Source organism: Mus caroli, unplaced genomic scaffold (genome assembly GCF_978045245.1).
Source record: "Mus caroli unplaced genomic scaffold, Mus_caroli_1 scaffold_14, whole genome shotgun sequence".
NCBI lineage: Eukaryota > Metazoa > Chordata > Mammalia > Rodentia > Muridae > Mus > Mus caroli.
The window spans coordinates 36,516,258-36,530,133 of NW_028227269.1; the positions used below are offsets into that span (position 1 = coordinate 36,516,258).

The 13,876-nt window shown below is 36.1% G+C and overlaps 1 protein-coding gene and 1 long non-coding RNA gene across 6 annotated transcripts in view; one reads left to right on the plus strand and one right to left on the minus strand.

The window, feature by feature from the left end:
- Positions 1–13,876, plus strand: part of Dgkb (diacylglycerol kinase beta) — a 757,709-nt gene that overhangs the window by 475,887 nt on the left and 267,946 nt on the right. The window lies entirely within an intron of this gene.
- Positions 11,282–13,876, minus strand: part of LOC110306669 (uncharacterized) — a 100,155-nt gene continuing 97,560 nt past the window's right edge. The window contains exon 4 of the long non-coding RNA XR_015045217.1: positions 11,282–11,608. This is a non-coding gene — a long non-coding RNA (uncharacterized LOC110306669). The remainder of the gene's footprint in view (positions 11,609–13,876) is intronic.

The following is a 13,876-nucleotide window of genomic DNA, read 5'->3' on the forward strand; positions in this document are numbered from 1 at the left end:
TTCTGGATTTTATAAATAAGGCTGCTATGACACTTTTCCCCTTCTTAGAATTAGGAACAAAACACCCATGGAAGGAGTTACAGAGACAAAGATTGGAGCTGTGACAAAAGAATGGGCCATCTAGAGACGGCCATTTCCGGTGATCCTTCCCATAATCAGCTTCCAAACGCTGACACCATTGCATACACTAGCAAGAATTTGCTGAAAGGACCCAGATATAGCTTATGAGACTATGCAGAAGCCTAGCAAACACAAAAGTGGAGCCTCACAGTCAGCTATTGGATGGATCACAGGGCACCCAATGAAGGAGCTAGAGAAAGTACCCAAAGAGCTAAAGGGATCTGCAACCCTATAGGTGGAACAACATTATGAACTAACCAGTACCCTGGAGCTTTTGACTCTAGCTGCATATGTATCAAAAGATGGCCTAGTTGGCCATCACTGGAAAAAGAAGCCCATTGGACTTGCAAACTTTATATACCCCAGTACAGGGGAACGCCAGGGCCAAAAAGTGGAAGTGGGTCAGTAGGGGAGTGTGGGGGGGAGGGTATGGGCGACTCGCCAGGATCTACTGTCACCTGAATTTTTGATTTTAGCTATTCTGACTGGTGTGAGGTGGAATCTCAGGGTTGTTTTGATTTGCATTTCCCTGGTGATTAATGATGCTGAACATTTTTTCAGGTGCTTCTCAGCCATTCGGAATTCCTCGGGTGAGAATTCTTTGTTTAGCTCTGAGCCCCATTTTTTAATGGGGTTATTTAATTTTCCGGAGTCCACCTTCTTGAGTTCTTTATATATTTTGAATGTTAGTCCCCTATCTGGTTTAGGAGAGGTAAAGATCCTTTCCCAATCTCTTGGTGGTCTTTTTGTCTTATTGACAGTGTCTTTTGACCAATAGAACCTTTGCAATTTTATGAGGTCCCATTTGTCAATTCTCCATCTACAACATAAGCCATTGCTCTTCTATTCAGGAATTTTTCCCCTGTGTCCATATCTTTGAGGCATTTCCCCACTTTCTCCAATATAAGGTTCACTGTCTCTGGTTTTATGTGGAGTTCCTTGAACCACTTAGGTTTGACCTTAGCACAAGGTCAAAGATAGATAGAAATGAAATGGATAGAGATAGAAATGGATGAATTTGCATTCTTCTACATGATAACCACTAGTTATGCCAGCACCATTTGTTGAAAATGCTGTCTTTTTTCCACTGGATGGTTTTAGTTCCCTTGTCAAAGATCAAGTGTCCATAGTTGTGTGGGTTCATTTCTGGGTCTTCAATTCTATTCCATTGGTCTACTTGTCTGTCACTATACTAGTACCATGCAGTTTTTATCACAATTGCTCTGTAATACAGCTTTAGGTCAGGCATGGTGATTTCCCCAGAGGTTCTTTTATCATTGAAAAGAGTTTTTGCTATCCTAGATTCTTTGTTATTTCAGATGAATTTGCAGATTACTCTTTCTAATTCGTTGAAGAATTGAGTTGAAATTTTGATGGGGATTGCATTGAATCTGTAGATTGCTTTTGGCAAGATAGCCATTTTTACAATGTTGATCCTGCCAATCCATGAGCATGGGAGATCTTTCCATCTTCTGAGATCTTCTTTAATTTCTTTCTTCAGAGACTTGAAGTTCTTATCATACAGATCTTCACTTCCTTAGTTAGTGTGACGCCAAGGTATTTTATATTATTTGTGACTATTAAGAAGGGTGTTGTTTCCCTAATTTCTTTCTCAGCCTGTTTATCCTTTGTGTAGAGAAAGGCTATTGAGTTGTTTGAGTTAATTTTATATCCAGCTACTTCATTGAAGCTGTTTATCAGGTTTAGGAGTTCTTTGGTAGAATTTTTAGGGTCATTCATATATACTATCATATCATCTGTAAAAAGTGTAGTATCATATCATCTGCAAAAAGTGATATTTTGACATCTTCCTTTCCAATTTGTATCCCCTTGATCTTTTGTTGTCAAATTGCTCTGGCTAGGACTTCAAGTACAATGTTGAATAGCTAGGGAGAAAGTGGGCAGCCTTGTCTAGTCCCTGATTTTAGTTGGATTGCTTCTAGCTTCTCACCATTTACTTTGATGTTAGCTACTGGTTTGCTGTAGATTGCTTTTATCATGTTTAGTTATGGGCCTCAAATTACTGATCTTTCCAAGACTTTTATCATGAATGGGTGTTGGATTTTTTCAAATGTTTTCTCCACATCTAAGGTGATGATCATGTGGTTTTTGTCTTTGAGGTTGTTTATATAATGGATTACGTTGATGGATTTCTATATATTAAATCATCCCTGCATCCCTGGAATGAAACCTACTTGGTCAGGATGGATGATTGTTTTGATGTGTTCCTGGATTCGGTTAGCAACAATTTTATTGAGTATTTTTGCATCGATATTGATATGGGAAATTGATCTGAAATTCTCTATCTTTGTTGGGTCTTTCTGTGGTTTAGGTTCAGAGTAATTGTGGCTTCATAGAATGAATGGGGTAGAGTACCTTTTGCTTTGATTTTGTGGAATATTTTGTGAAGAACTGGAATTAGATCTTCTTTGAAGTTCTGATAGAACTCTGCACTAAACCCATCTGGTCCTGGGCTTTATTTTTTGGTTGGAAGACTATTAATGACTGCTTCTATTTCTTTAGGGGATATAAGACAGTTTATATCATGAACTTGATCCTGATTTAAATTTGGTACCTATTATCTATCTAGAAACTTGTCCATTTCATTCAGGTTTTCCAATTTTGTTGAGTATAGCCTTTTGTAGAGGGATCTGATGGTGTTTTGGATTTCTTCAGGATCTGTTGTTATGTCTCCCCTTTCATTTCTGATTTTGTTAATTAGGATGCTGTCCCTGTGCCTAGGGACAGCATCCTAATTAACAAAATCAGAAAAATAGAATGCATGAGAAAATTTCAATATTTTTGTATCTGTTGAGGCCTGTTTTGTGACCAATTATATGGTCAATTTTGGAGAAGGTACCATGAGGTGCTGAGAAGAAAGTATATCCTTTTGTTTTAGGATAAAATGTTCTGTAGATATCTGTTAAATCCATTTGTTTCATAAGTTCAGTTAGTTTCACTGTGTCCTTTCTTAGTTTCTGTTTCCATGATCTGTCCTTTGATGAAAGTGGTGTGTTGAAGTCTCCCACTATTATTGTGTGAGGTGCAATGTGTGCTTTGAGCTTTACTAAAGTTTCTTTAATGAATGTAGCTGCCCTTGCATTTGGTGCATTGATATTCAGAATTGAGAGTTCTTCTTCGAAGATGTTAACTTTGATGAGTATGAAGTGCCCCTCCTCGTCTTTTTTGATAACTTTGGGTTGGAAGTCAATTTTATTAGATACTAGAATGGCTACTCCAGGTTGTTTCTTCAGACCATTTGCTTGGAAAATTGTTTTCCAGTCTTTCATTCTGAGGTAGTATCTGTCTTTTTCCCTGAGATGGGTTTTCTCTAAGCAGCATAATGTTGGGTCTTGTTTGTGTAGCCAGTCTGTTAGTCTATGTCTTTTTGTTGGGGAATTGAGTCCATTGATATTAAGAGATATTAAGAAAGAGTAATTGTTGCTTCCTATTATTTTTGTTGTTAGAGTTGGCATTCTGTTCTTGTGACTGTCTTCTTTTAGGTTTGTTGAAAGATTACTTTCTTGCTTTTTCTAGGACATTGTTTCCATCCTTGTATTTATTTTTTTCTGTTATTATCCTTTGAAGGGCTGGATTCGAGGAAAGATTATGTGTGAATTTGGTTTTGTCATGGAATACCTTGGTTTCTCCATCTATGGTAACTGAAAGTTTGACTGGGTATAGTAGCCTGGGCTTGCATTTGTGTTCTCTTAGTTCTGTATAACATCTGTCCAGGATCTTCTGGCTTTCATATTTTCTGGTGAAAAATCTGGTGTACTTCTGATAGGCCTGCCTTTATATGTTACTTGACTTTTTTCCCTTACTTCTTTTAATATTCTATCTTTATTTAGTGCATTTGTTTTTCTGATTATTATGTGTCGGGAGGAATTTCTTTTCTGCTCCAGTCTATTTGGAGTTCTGTAGACTTCTTTATGTTCATGAGCATCTCTTTCTTTAGGTAAGGGGAGTTTTCTCCTTTAATTTTGTTGAAGATATTTGCTGGCCCTTTAAGTTGAAAATCTTCATTCCCATCTACTCCTATTATCCGTAGGTTTGGCCTTCTCATTGTGTCCTGGATTTCCTGGATGTTTTGAGTTAGGATCTTTTTGCATTTTCTTTGATTGTTGTGCCCATGTTCTCTATGGAATCTTTTGCACCTGAAATTCTCTCTTCCATCTCTTGTATTCTGTTGCTGATGCTCGCATCTATGGTGCCAGATTTCTTTCCTAAGATTTCTATCTCCAGTGTTGCCTCACTTTGTTTTTTTGTTGTTTTGTTTGTTTGTTTGTTTGTTTGTTTTTTATTGTGTCTACTTCCCTTTTTAGATCTAGTATGGTTTTGTTCATTTCCATCACCTGTTTGATTGTGTTTTCCTGTTTTTCTTTAAGGACTTTTAACTCTTTAGCAGTGTTTTCCTGTATTTCTTTAAGTGACTTATTAAAGTCTTTCTTGATGTCCTCTACCATTATCATGAGATATGCTTTTAAATCCAGGTCTAGCTTTTCAGGTTGTTGGGGTGCCCAGGACTGGCTGAGGTGGGAGTTCTGGGTTCTGATGATGGTGAGTGGTCTTGGTTTCTTTTAGTAAGATTCTTATGTTTGCCTTCCTCCATCTGGTAATCTCTGGAGTTAGTTGTTATAGTTGTTTGTGGTTAGAGCTTGTTCCTCTTTTGATTCCGTTAGCTTCTAGCAGCAGACCTGGGAAACTAGCTCTCTCCTGAGTTTCAGTGGTTAAAGCACTCTCTGCAGGCAAGCTCTCCTCTTGCAGGGAAGGTGCACAGATATCTGGTGTTTGGACCTGCCTCCTGGCAGAAGACTAAGGACTGAAACAGAGCCTGTCCCAGAAGCTGTGTTGCTTTGGCCTGTCCCAGAAGCTGTTAGCTTCTGTAGTCCACACTCTCACCTGTGCAAACTAGTCTCGGTGGGATCCACCAAGATGGCTCTCCAGGTTACTCCAGCAAAGCCCTCCTGGGCGGGGTGGACACCTCTCTTCTTGCATTATATTTTCTGATTGTAAAAGTTTAAAGGCTACATCCTTTGTAAATTGGAAAAATGTTTGTTTTCTTTTTGTTTATTTAGGTTGTTTGTTTGTTTGTTTGTTTTGATACAGGGTTTCTCTGTATAGCCCTGGCTGTGGAAAGATGACCCACAGAGCTGTTATAACAATTAGAACCAACAGATAATAACTTATTGAAACCCATGACACATAAGAATTGACTTTAAATGACTGTCTAACCCAGAATCATGATTAAGATGAGAATATCTCTTTGAGATATACAAGGAGATACCTTGGGGTTTATTGGACTTCTAAGTGTGGAGGCAAGGTTTCAAATAGCTATATTTGTTTTTATGGGGCAGAACAAAAAAAAAAAAAAACCCTTTCTCTGCATGATACAGGATAGACTAGGTGTTGGCAAGGCAAGGCCATGGATCCAGGTCCAGTTGTGTGCTTTGGTTTGAAAAAAAAAATGTTGGCACATTGACAAGGTTACTGGTTTCTCTGTCTTATGGCCATATTTAAATCCAAAGGGCAGAGCTGAGTTATGACAGAGACCGTATAACACACAAGGCTGAAAATATTTACTATCAGAGAATCTGTGTCACCCTTGTAACAGATGGGATTCTCTAACTGTGAGAGAAAGTGTTCAAAGGCTGAGGGTGAATCTCAGAGCGGATGAAGGGAACAAGAACTGCTGGCTTTATGGTTTGCTATTCATACAGTAGATGTGGGCAAGGAAAGACATGTATGAGTAATGTCCAGTCCCACTTGGGAGCAGTGTGGGAATGCCCAGCAGTTGAGGAAAAGACTTTGCAAAATGAAGCACATTTTGGTTGTGATCCATGATGTCCACCTACAACTATGAAGCAGAGTCACTGATATACCTAAACACTGCATGTTTATTAGTTAGAAATAAGAACACATATCAAAAACATAGAATTTGATATCCATCAGAAACAGTGCTCCCTCTGGAACATTCCAGTCAAACTATAACTTCAGGCTCCTTTGCTTAACAGTCGAGTGACCCTGGGACATGCTGCTTTGTAAAATTTCTTAGTAGTTGTTCGTTCCCTATAGCGCAGTGGTTCTCAGCCTGCCTAATGCTGCAACCCTTTAATACAATTTTACATGCTGTCATGACCTCGATCCATACACCTTATCTTATTGCCACTTCATAACCATAATTTTGCTATTGCTGTGAATTTTAATGTAAATATTTGTGTTTTCCAATGGTTTGATGGCTTGAGGTGACTCCTGGGAAAGATTCCATACCCCCTCCCATTGTTCCCTCCTGCAAAGGGGTCATGACCCACATTTTGACATGGGAAAGGACATGAGAAAGCATGCTGTTATAGAGTATAAGTGACTAAATAAGTTAACTCAAATTAGAAGCTAAGAAGGTTTCCTGGCATATAGTAATTCCACATGTGGGAGCCACTGTTATTATTATCTCCACAGGCAGTTGTGTTAGCATAGGTTAGTTTTTTTTCATTTTCAGATACTAACTAGACATTTCCCTGTGTGGTATGAAGGCATTCTGTTTCACTATACGATTTGTTTTTATGAATGGAGTTCTATATTAAGTTCCCCCTCAAGAGAATTTTATCCACAAATTTCAGGTAAGAAATGTCCTTCGGAAGATACACTTGTACTATAAGTGATTGGCAAATAATAGATAGCAAATCCTGTTCACTCTGTATCTATTTCTTCTCTGCTTGAGTAGATGAAAGAAGTGTCAGTACTTCCCAAGAAAGGAGGAATTCCAATCCTAGGCTGATAGACTGCTCCTTACTTTCAGGATGGATAGCATTTTGAAGATGGTTTGGAATGATTTAGAATTCATATGAGAACATTGTGAACAGTGTTCTCATTGTTGATACATTCTAAGAAGGCTGCTTACCTTTACCACTGTTGGTAAATAAACAGTGTATCTATACTGATTTAAGGCTTCAGATTTTTGCACTTATGTAAAATACACCATGTGATCTTGAAATGTTTACGCCCAGAAATGTATGCCATGCCTGCTCTTTTCCACTTGGCAGAAAATATTGCAAGCATATTGATGGTGATAATTAATATTTTCTAAACAGTCAAAAACAGGTGTACCTTTCCAAATAAAATTCAAAACAAATTTGTTGAATGATAAATTTTTTAAGGGGGTGAGGAAAAATGATCTCAGAAGTTTAAAGGCAGGATACTTATTAGTGATCATTATAGTGCTAAACTTTTTAAAATTTTTTATTAGATATTTTCTTCATTTACATTTCAAATGCTATCCCAAAAGTCCCCTATACCCTACCCCCGACCCTGCTCCCCTAACCACTCACTCCCACTTCTTGGCCCTGGCGTTCCCCTATACTGGGGCATATAAAGTTTGCTAGACCAAGAGGCCTCTCTTCCCAATGATGGCCGACTAGGCCATCTTCTGCTACATATGCAGCTAGAGACACGAGCTCTGGGGTTACTGATTAGTTCATATTGTTGTTCCACCTATAGGGTTGCAGATCCCTTCAGCTCTTGGGTACTTTCTCTAGCTCCTACATTGGGGCCCTGTGTTCCATCCTATAGATGACTGTGAAATGTTAAACTTTTAAAGGCATGGTAAAAAATGGTGTCACATGTCTCCTCATATCTATTACCTGCCTTGTATGTTGTAGGCAGTTAACAATCATTAAATGATATATATTTAATTTTTTGGTGGTCTTAAGTATCTATGTGCTTGTAAAATGGAGGTAATGGTAATAACCACTAGTTAATTACATATATTTGCAATAACTATGTTAATATAGCAATAAGATATACAGCAGTTACAGGTTTCTGTAAAAGATTAGGTTTTATTATTTATTTCTACAAGACTTCCTTTTGACTTTGAGTCTTTATTCTCATTGATGTAGTAACAACTGGTATATCAAATATTCTAGTCTTTCTACTTTTACACATTTTCTTACTCATGCACCTACACAGCTTTCCCTTGTCTTTCTCCACTGGCCTCACCCTTGCTTCCCTTCTTTCAATAACAATACTTAAGGACAATGCTTCTATGCTAGTACCTACATGCCTTGGATCCACTGGACAAGGAACCAGTTTGAGCCATTGTTGCTTTTCTATTCATGTATAGTGCAAATGAATAAAACAACGTTGTCTTCCTGGGTCATAAGAACTTCTTCCATGGCTACTTTTTAGATGCTTTGATAGCCTTGTCTTACTCCATATTTTTTTTTTTTCTATTTTGACTTGATGAACAAGAGGACGGACTAACATCTGCTTCTAAACTCTTCCTTCTACATTTTTATGATTTGGGCTCCATTGTGCCACCCAATATCCCTACAGAGGGCTTTGCCTTCCTAACTTAGGAGATGTCTCTCATGGTATCTCCTTAATGTGTAGTATGAGTATATAGATTCTTCAATCAATCCTCAGTCTCTGGTGTGTGCCTCATGATTTACAACACCTACTGTGGAAATAGAAAAGTAAAAGTCTTGCCGTTGACATGAGTCAAAATGAGATACTTTAGTTTTCTATCTGGACAGTGACAGCCTCCTAGAAGATGAGTGTGGCATTGACTCTGAGGAGGTTCACAAAGTTTCAAGACTTCCTATTATCCACCACAATCATACATATAACTTTATAATTCCAGAAAAAAAATCAGGTTTTCATTTTTATTTTTTTCTTTCATGATAAAACAACTTGTACTTTACTGTTTTTCTCCATGGAATAATTTATCAAAATGTCATGAGATCAAAATTAACTGTTGTTGCCTAGCAAGGCATTTGCAATAAAATTTGAAATTTAATGTATGCTTATTTAAAAACAATGTATCTCATTGTTTATGTTCTACAAGATAGTATCTTCACAAAAACCCAATGAGGCAGTTTCAATAAATTTTTTCTATTAGAATTTGACACAGAAGACTAATTAGTACACCTAACTGGTTTGGATAAAATCTTGTTTCAAGATCAATGTTAAGTCTCTTACTATTTAAAAGCTCACATTTTTCTATTCTCTCATGGAAAGAAAGCTTGCAAGAATATGCTATTATTCTAAGAGGATGTAGATGTTTGAAAGGAGGTTAAATACCAGTATATGGTATTTAGAAAATATCTTATGGATTTTGTAATGGCAACTATCTTAGCAGTGCTCAAAAAATGATGCAGATATTATAGGCAATGGAAAGTAGTAGGTGGTTATTGTAGCTGGAAAGCCTCCCAGAACAGATGGTTTTTTTGGAGTTTTTGAAGGAGAAGAGCAAGGTGGCCTGCCTGGCATGTATTAATTGGGTGTCTGTTCCAAGTGTAGGGGGTGGTTGAAGAATGTGTGATGTCTTGAGTGGGCGAATGATACAAACAGGCACAACTTCAAAATAACCTGAAATTTATATCTCAGATACTTATAGACAATTCACAAAGCCACAGTTTTGTCTGCAAGGAATATGTAAGATGCTATGGCATATAAACAGAGATTCAATTCCATGTGAAAAAAGAATATAGCAAAACTATCATCCACAGTATAAAATTTAACATTTGGTTATACTCACCACTCACAGCAATAAATAATTTCCAAATTAGGACAAACATTATTTAAGGTATTTGAAGAGTCTATACTGATACATAACAGATCTTGAAAGGGACACATCTGTAATCCTAGCTACTCATGGAATAGAAGCAGGAGTATCATAAGTTTGAGGCCAGTCTATGTGACTTAGCAATATACTGTCCCCCAAAACAATTGAGTGGGGAGAGAGGCATATTTGGGGAATATGAAAAAATCTGAAAGGCATATATGATCATATTTCATGGTATATAGCACTCTCAAAAAATAAAAAAAAATATTAAATTATACCAAAATGGTTACTTGTTAGTGGCAAATTATGTGATACTCCCTGGTATGTGATACTCCGTGATCTAGCATTTATGAGATATGATTTTGAAGTTATAAAATTTCCTATGTCATTGATTGGTATCATTTTTGAGAAATAACAATTTTATTTTGTATTCCTGTTGAATATTTTATTTAAATTTATTTTTAGCTGATACATAAAACATAAAAATCATTTATACATATTTAGAGAGTTCCATGTGATATTTTTAATGCATGTATCATTGTGTACTGTTTAAATCATGTTAAAAATAGCTATCTCCTCAAATATTCATCTCTTTGTGGTGAAGACATTTAGAAGCTTTTCTTCTAGTTTTCTAAAGTATGTGGAACATATTTGTCATCCAAAGTCACCTTGATTTGCAGTAGCAAATCAGAATCCCTTGCTGTTACATATCAATAATTTTGCACAGGATGGTCAACCTATTCCTTTTTCTACCCCTTCATCTTGGCTCTACAGCCTCTGTTGCCCCCTATTCAAATCCCAAATCACAGCAGAACACTGCTTTTAGATTCTAGACACCAGTGAAACCATACAGTGTTTGTCCTTCTAAAACTTGCTTAATTCACTTAACATACGAAGTTAAGCTCTGTCTAATGTCACAGATGACAACATTGAATTCTTTATGGCAGATTAATATCTGATCGCATGTATCTTCCACATTTTAATTTTCTCATTAATCACTTGATGGACACATCTATTGTCCCTGTTTCTTGGCAATTTTGATAGTACTGAAATAAAGACAGCCATACAGATGTTTCATCACTATCAGGTATCACTGCATTTGCATATTTACCTAGTGGAGGGATTCCTGGATCAAATGATGGTACATGTGTGCTTTCATGTAATGTGCTTTGGGGGCATCTCAATATTTTTTCCTCATTCTTTCCTGTAGCTTTTTCACAGTATTATATCTTATTTGATCTCTTTAACCCCATCGACTTTATTTTTCAAGATGGTAAGATACAGATATGTACTTTTATTCCTTTGTTTATTTCAGTCAGTTTTTTCCAGCATCATTTATTTTAAAAAATGTTGGTTTTTCTGTCATTGAATATTCCCTTATTGAAAAATTGTCAGCTGCAGAGGCATGGTAGGAGTAAGATGCTCCCTTCTTATCCACTGACATTCATTCTGTAATAACACCAATTCCATCATGACAAATTTGGATTTTAGCCCCAAACACAAGGGTGATTCAGTATCAGAATTTTATTAAAGAAGAACTATTTCAAAAGTAGTTAATTAAAAGCAAAAAGAAAGTCAATACATAAAATTAATCCTTATTATTTGAAGTGGAAATTACTGGCTGTGTCATGTGATACAGATTCACGTGATGGTTTGCTGAGGCAAGCTCACATGGTATTTAGATAGAGAATAAATAGGAGTCAATGGACAGTGACTGGCACTTCCATAGCTAGCCTTGCATTGCTTTCTTGGTCTTGCATCCTCACTGGTCTTCACTCTGTTGGGAAAGGCATGGCAGAGAACTTCTGGCATCAGATCTGTTTCTGGTTGGTTGCTCCTGCTGACTCATGCAGATTCAGCTTGGGAAGCCTGGTGGTTTCTGCTGGAGAGTGCCACCATCACTGATTTGTGTTTGGAGATACTCTTAAACTGGTATTTTAAAAAATAAATATTCTCTGTTAGTACATAGTCATAATTTTCACATTAATGTAGAATGTGAAACATTAAAAAAAAAAAGTAAATAAACCTCTGAGACTTATAATGGGAAGCTACCACCCAGGTTACTGCATTAAAAACAAAAACAAAACAAAACGAGAAAACCAGAAAAGCACAACTTGGATGTGTTAACCTCTCTAAGGATATATAGAAATAAGTTGGACTTAATTATCTGTTTCTTTAAAAAATAATTTTGCTGGACTGAAACTTTTCTTGCAACCACCATTCATCACTCCTAAGGCTACCTTAAGGACATCTTGCTTCACAGTGTCTGGCTCTAATTTGAGATAAAGTAATGTATGGATTATGCTGCCATCTATAATTCACAGCTATTCATAGTATGGCTCATTGTAATCTCAGCCTCCTTCCAATCTCTGTCCTCCAGGATCGAAGATTCATGGCACTTTTCCTTCTGCTTTTATTTAAATGATTACATTAACAACAGAAGAGAGGTTTGGGGTAGCAAATTGTTCTTAATCAACACCTAAAAGAAATCTGGCTTAATAATATCCCTTTAATGAGGGAGGGTCTGCACTTAATTTCGATTTTTGTGGGTTTTTAATTGTTTTACTATTTGGAGTATGAGTACAAAGATAACAAAACTTTCTGAGGCTTTCTCTACAGAGTTTTTCTCCAAATGTCACAAATGGCTTGGTAGAATGGTTTACAATCCAGCTTTTATTTGCTCTTTTGACCTGCTAATGCAACTCCATCAAGTGCACAAAGACCTGGTAAGGAGACAGATAACTCCAGTGCTAGTGCCTTAATTCTGACTAATCAGCAATATGTCACATTCAAATTAATTTGCCCTAGTAACTCTTAGTTTTCCTTTCTATTAGGTACTCATGGTAGAGTTAGGGTTGGGGGGCTTGTTTAGTATCTTTATAATTTCCCAAACTTCAATATCATTAATAAGGCTTATCACCTTAGGGACATTAGGGGAGTTATGGTTTTGATCATTCAACAACTCTACAAGAAAAACAAACAAACAGATCAATTGATGGATTAATTTTGTAGTTTTGACATTTCTATGCTTAGGGGAAAATATTAAATTTTAATTTATTTCTTATTTTTTAGTTACATAACAAGTAATTAAGTATCTATAAATCTTAGCCCTGAAATTCTCTACAACACACATTTTTGGATCACTTTCCTGGAGGGGCTTAAGTAGAAACCTATGGTCAAGTTTGGAGGTCGCAGAATCATCTTTCTGTTTGTTTGTTTTGTTTTGTTTTGTTTTGTTTTGTTTTGTTTTGTTTTGTTTTGTTTTGTTTTGTTTTTCAAGACAAGGTTTCTCTGTGTAGCTCTGGCTGTCCTGGAACTCACTTTGTATACCAAGCTGGCCTCAAACTCAGAAATCTGCCTGCCTCTGCCTCCCAAGTGCTGGAATTAAAGGAGTGCACCACCATAAAAGAATCATCTTTTAATATCTAATGATGAATCATTGACAATACTTTTAAATGACTAAATATTACCAGTCAAGCAATTCTGTCTTGAAAAATCTTCTTTCAAAAACAAATTAACACAATTACCTTCACTAAAATTGTGGCGATATGCAATCAAAACAGCAAATCATCAAATAAAACTAGCCCATGTAATCATATGTAGTAAGTGAAAAATCTCTAATGAGACACTTAAAAGAATAGGTTTAGGATACCTTTAAAAGTGTAACAAATTTCAAATTGAGTCATTATGGCACCTCGATTTAGAGTTTTATACTTCCTATTCCAGCGGCCAATAAAAAAGTGTTTAGGAAACGTGATAAAATATTAATAAATATAAACTATGGTACACTTAGAATAACAAAAATAACTTTAGTTTGATTGTATTTTACTGAAAAAAAAGATTGAAATGTTAATCTCCTGGAACAGGTTATTGGACATTAATTTCATTTAATTTTTAATTATCATATTTTTTAAACCTCTATTTTTCTTTTATAAGTTTATCAGTTCCTCCATATATTTAAAAATGAAGTGCATCTTCATAAATCATTAAGTCTTGGCTTCCAGAAATATATTTTGTGCATAAAAAAGTAAAATTTATGGCTTGCTGAGTTTGCTTTTCTTACCAAAACACATAAATAAGCAAAAAAGAAGAAAAAAAGCACAAATGTCAATTCAGGTAAGTTCATTAAACAAGGGAAAATTAATTGAGTTAATTAATGGATACTATGAAATCAAGGTAGTACCTATGAAGCTTTTA